Source organism: Diplotaxodon limnothrissa, linkage group LG19 (genome assembly GCF_057381915.1).
Source record: "Diplotaxodon limnothrissa isolate DT_005_m linkage group LG19, D_limnothrissa_male_GT1.1, whole genome shotgun sequence".
Lineage (NCBI taxonomy): Eukaryota > Metazoa > Chordata > Actinopteri > Cichliformes > Cichlidae > Diplotaxodon > Diplotaxodon limnothrissa.
Window position 1 is genome coordinate 15635616 of NC_140614.1, and position 5793 is coordinate 15641408.

A 5793-nucleotide genomic window follows, 5' to 3' on the forward strand; every position below is an offset into this window, starting at 1 on the left:
TTTCTTAACTAATGTGCTATGAGTCCTCATGAGTCATTTTGTGTTTGGAATTGTTAGTAGGGTTAATGCATGTTCTGCTTGTGTGTGTGTGATTTTGTATATGTTTCTATTTTCGCAATGTTTCAGACTCCGTCTCAATTTTCCAACTTAAGCAGTCAGTTTTCTTTTCCCCAGGTTTGCTAACCCAAATTTTGATTTCCCACATTAAATAATTCCTATGTGTTCTCACCTAGTCTTCTCACTCTTTTGTCCTCTCCCACTTCAACAGTCCCGGCAGTTCTCCTTCAGCTTTGTCCTGTCTAGTAGCTGAAGTGCTGCTGCTGCCTTCTTGGGCGACTTCTTAGCAGCTGCTGCCGGTTTCTTGGCTTTGGCCGCGGCGGGCGTCTTAGCTTTGGTCTCAGTAACCCTGTTCATCTTGAAGGATCCGGAGGCCCCGGTGCCCTTGGTCTGCACCAGAGTGCCCTTCGCCACCAGACTCTTGATGGCAGTCTTGACACGGGCCTTGTTCTTGTCCACATCGTAGCCTCCGGCAGCCAGAGCCTTCTTGAGAGCGGCCACGGACAGGCCGTTGCGCTCCTTGGAAGCGGCCACGGCTTTCACAATCAGCTCGCCCACGCTGAGGCTGACCTTCTTGGGCTTGGAAGTCATCGTCTTCTTCTTCTTGGCCTGAACCTCGGCGCAGGGCGCAGGGCGTGTTTATGATGGAGCCTTTCCCACCACAGCGCTGGCACGTTGAACGCATCATGAAGGGTCCATTTCTTTCATGTGGCTTGCCCGAGTCACTCAGTCCTTTTTGAGCATTTCGACATGCTGCCGCCGCAGAACCTGGCCTCAGATCCAGCAAGCTTAGCGCGCTGATCTCCAAAAAAGTCCCGAAAGCCAGAAAGACGTCAAATAAGTGTCTCGTGCTGAGAACTCAAACAAAAACTCTTCTTCACGCCGCCATCTTGCTCGCCCTTCCGTGGAATTCATCCAATCAGACAGGAAGATGGGTTTGCTTTCTTCTTCTGCTGCTGTTTATCCACATTGCTGCTGCTTGTTGGGACTTTTTTGCTCAGGACTTGATGCTGTCTCTTTATCATGTTATTGCTTTGGAGCTGCATTCCTTGTCTTCAGGGAGGGGTGAGAGCTTGCTTGCTTGTGAGGTTGAGAGACACATACACATTGCGCTTTAAATAAGTCAGCCAGAAACTTGGCCTGCATGTTTCCAATGATGTTAAACTATAACTTTCTTCCGACTGCTGCATGTGGAAAATTGATTCAGGTCTGCTTTTCACCTGAAAGTGACAAACTAAAACATGTTCATTATCATCATCACTGTTTAATCAACACACATCTCTCTCTCTCTCTCTGTCTGTGTTTGTGTGAACAATCCTTTCTTAAAAGCAGAAAATGACATTGTAGTTGTTTTTCGGCTGATCAACACAAAACCTTTTTCCTATGATTATTTCTCTTCGTCTACAATGTAATTTGTCTCTTTTTCACTCTTTTTTTTTTCTTCACAATAGCTGGTGGTCTGCAAAATCACTGCTCTCACTCACAATCAGAGGCAATTACTTTTGCACAGTGCACAAAAACACTGTGATGTTAGACACATTCACACTCACTTTTTCATCTGCATAAATAAATCATATGGCTGGAGATAAGTGCCATGGTGATCCATAGGCATGATCACACATTTATTTAATTATTTTCAACCCAACAAAACAAATAAACAAAAACATGATGCTGATGTTATGAACACTCTACACACAAGTCAAGATGCAGGAAAACTGCTCACGGAAACGCTGCACACTCCCTGTTTCCCCCTCTTTGAGTAGTTCCCAGACAGCTCTTGATCTGATAACGTGTAGCTTGCTCATCAGCTCAGAAAAAAAAACTGCAACGCAACATCACACAGTAGTTGCATGCTCTGCCCACAGCGGCAAAGTCTTACACTTTCATATTCAACACAGCTCCTCCATCATGTACTTTTAGATGTTTCATACAGGGTTGAGCATATTAGTTGTTTTCACAGGTGTGCTGTATATCTCAACAATGGTTCATAATAAGACGACAGTCTTCCACACAGGTCAAGTGCCTCTATGCACTTCATTAGTTTAAATATTTACCTATATCACTTCACCTCACATGTCATCGTACTGAATTTAAGCAACCACAAGTTTAATGTAGGTTACTTTTAACAACTATCCACCTCAATTACGTCTATGGTCTGGCACACAGGCTGAAGAGTTAACGTTTTGTGTCAGCAAGGGGTGGGGGGACAGCCACCCACCAGAGCATAGCTGCTGATGTGGGCTGGCCTTCTCCACACGCTCTTCAAGGCTGGTGTGTTTTCTGAAAACTTCTTAACATCTTAATCTCTTCCATTTATAAGCCTGCGATTAACCGCACGGCTCAGGTCCGCGTGAAACCCGCGTGACCGCGCTCGCGTGGACCCGCGCAGCTGTGGAGCCGTCGCTCTCTCTCTTTTTTACATAAATACTTTGTGCTGCCAGGAGCAAAGTCCAGCACAAACGTCTGTCTCCCTCCGACTCACTCTTGGTTGCATAGAAACCCATGATAACAACAACAGTCGGTGTCACAGACCACATGTTCTGCTCCGCACACACCCACACAACAACAACAACGACGACGACGACGACAACAAAAACAACACAAAATAGGCCTACTGTCCAGCACAATCTGGACCCCGCGGAACTTCTCAACACCCCACTGAGCGGTGGAGAACTCACTACAGTACCCCACACAGCGGTCTGTATTTCGCCCCACTAAGACGGCGAACCAAAAAAAGTTCGAACTGCGCAACTCTGCGACTTAATGCTTCTGTACAAAAAACCCCACTGAGCGGCTTTGTACATCGCCCCACTTAGACGGCGAATTTTAGCCCCACTGAGCGGCCACGGACAACGCCCCACTGAGCGGCGAAGACGTAATTTTAGCCCCACTAAGCGGCCACGGACAACGCCCCACTGAGCGGCGAAGACGTACAGTTATAGAGTTGGACTCTAAACTTACTCGGTGTTGCTTAGCGTGTAATATCAGCCTCGAATCCCGCCAATCGCCATTCATCGAGGAGAAAAGACATACAGCGAATCCACAGGAACTTCCTGGCTGACGTCAGTCTTTCAGCGTGCCTCTCCTCCCCTCGGTGAATGCGATTCCAGGGCTCCGGCTCGAAGGACCAATTAATGTTAGGTTTGTAGCTTGAACCTATTCGCTGGAACGTTAAGACAATATAATTACACTGCAAGCAAGACGCAAGTAGGCAAACTTCTTCATGGTACTCGTGCACGGGAGAGATTGGACAGAGCGCCGTCCCTTCGCTTGACCCCAGTAGCTCTCGTCCGTCCTCCCATACACTATCCTTTTATTGAGGTTACATGAATATGCATAGGTTCATTAACATACGACGTCTACATACAAACAAAGAGTACCTTGCCTGTGTGTGTGTGTGTGTGTGTGTGTGTGTGTGTGTGTGTGTGTGTGTGTTGCTGATCAAAGGGTCAAACATCCTTGGTCAGGAAGAGGGTAGACTAGACCCCCCCCGGTGAGGAAGTCCAGCAGTTCATCTAAACAGAAAAGCACTTAGACTAAAACAGACGTAGCTACGTTAATCCTACCATAAAACAATAAGAGAAGGTATGACCTCTCTCATGCTCCCAGGATGTAGGTGTGGAATGCACACCAAGCCTCTGTAGCCTGTTAAAGATCACACAACTTATCACTACACAATTGATTATACACCTCTAAGCATCTATGGTTAAATATTTCTAAGCATAAATAACAATCAACAATACAAACTCTAACATACCCAATGATAAGATTGCTCCAATTATGTTATCATGGATGAGTGGTGTGTGCTTCAGACAGTAGCTGCATTGCTGCTCTTCTTCTTGTTTGGCCCACCAGTAGCAGTAGGTGGTTTAAGACTAATGGGAACAATATTATGATGTCTCACAAAGACACTGTCATAACACGTTGAGCAGTTAATGAGTCTCATTCTGAGAGAGTTGATGAAAGAAAATATATTATAATGAGAACATTAATTTTATTATTGTAATTAGATGTCTGGCATGAGGCATTAACTTTTTATGTCTCATATTTACTTCATGTTTATGCTAGTTAGATAATAGTAGGAATGGAAGACTGAAATATCTTGACAGCTTTCAAATGGCTGTAAATGAAATTTGTCAAAGATATTCAAAGCGCCAAGAGGATCCATATTCCTCACGTCTGACTATTCTGTGCCTTTTTAAGTCCCCTGAACATCATTTGGATTGGTTTAGAGTTTAGAAGTCTAGGAAGTGTGTTACTGAAATGAATCTATCAGATCACTATTTCCTTTTAACTTAATTCCTAAATCTAAATCTTCTCTTATTAATTATTTATTAAGATATAAGAGCTAAAAAAAATAAGCAGACATGATTACCGTGAATATGCAAATACTATTTAAACACTGTGTTTGAGGTATGTAGTGTTTTCTGTCATTTTTTTCTGCTGTTACAAAGGTATCGCAGATCATGTGATTGGACCATGTTTCATAGGGTTAGTGTAAATATCTGTAAAAAGAGTCTTTTCATATTCTGCTCAGCTTTGCAAATATTAGTGGTGATTAGTGTTGCAGGGTAAAGAGCGACCTGATTGAATTTGATCAAATTCCTCCCATCATAATTTTCATTACAGTAATTAGTGTGGGAAAGTAAAGCAACAACAGCAAAACATTGTGGTTTTAATTACACTAGAGTGGGAAAATTAGCTCTTGTTTCAAAATTACTGAGCACACCTGACTGACCTGTATGAATCAGTATTCAGTTTGTTGACAGTGGAGAGTACAGCATGATCAATAGGAGGATAGGAGACTTGAAGGGGGAGGGGGGTCCTGAAAGCACATTTTAAACAAACACACTAGGATGCTTTGCCATATAAAATCTCATGTTGATAGATACAATACATAAGATTGTCAGACTGATGTAGTATATTGTTTTGCCTTAGTCTAGTTGTCATATTATGATAAGATTTTTTTTTTAATGGCACTAACAGAAGATCACATATCTCTCCAGTTTTCCCTTGTCTTTATTGTTTGCCTGTAAATTTAAAAACTCATTTAAAAATTAATTTTTTTAATTTAGGGCACTACATGGTCAAGTGTCTCTGAGCTCATGTATTCTGATGTATTATTTATATGTTCTAATTTGTGTTTTCTTGCAAAACACTTTGTGATTTATAAGTGCTATACATATAAATATTTTTTTTCTGCTTGCTTACTTACTAGATCAGGAATGTTAAACAGTGGTTTGTCAAAAGTCAGATTATGGGTGCTGTAGTTATCAAGTGGCCTTGGTTGCTGTTGTATTCTTTCAACAGTTCTCTGTCCTTTGGTGCAGATGATTAGCTTTCTCCAGAAGTAGCTCAGGCAGTCATAGCACCTGTTATAAAGAATTAGATGATATTACAGAGAAATACAGTGATTCACTTGCAGTAGCATATACTCTGTTTCCTCAGATACTTTGTGATAAATAAATTCTGACACTGATTAGGCCATTTCACTGGATACATATATAGAGAAAATGCTGTTATTTGAGTTTCTAACTTAACTGATGTCAACCAGCCTTGTATGTTTAACTTAAATTACAATAACTCACTGTGAGCTGAAGACAACACAACCCGTGTCTTCTGCTAGGATTAGGTAGACAAATCACTGACTGTGAAAACATAGATATATATTTCCACTAGTTAATATACTAAATTTTTATTTTTTTTTAATTTTGGGAAAATGTATACTCCAGTTCC

General features: G+C 42.1%; 1 pseudogene; it reads right to left on the reverse strand.

Moving 5' to 3' along the window:
* Window positions 1-258: 258 nt before the first annotated feature.
* LOC146611931 (histone H1 pseudogene) lies at window positions 259-793 on the reverse strand (annotated as a pseudogene).
* Window positions 794-5793: the final 5000 nt, after the last annotated feature.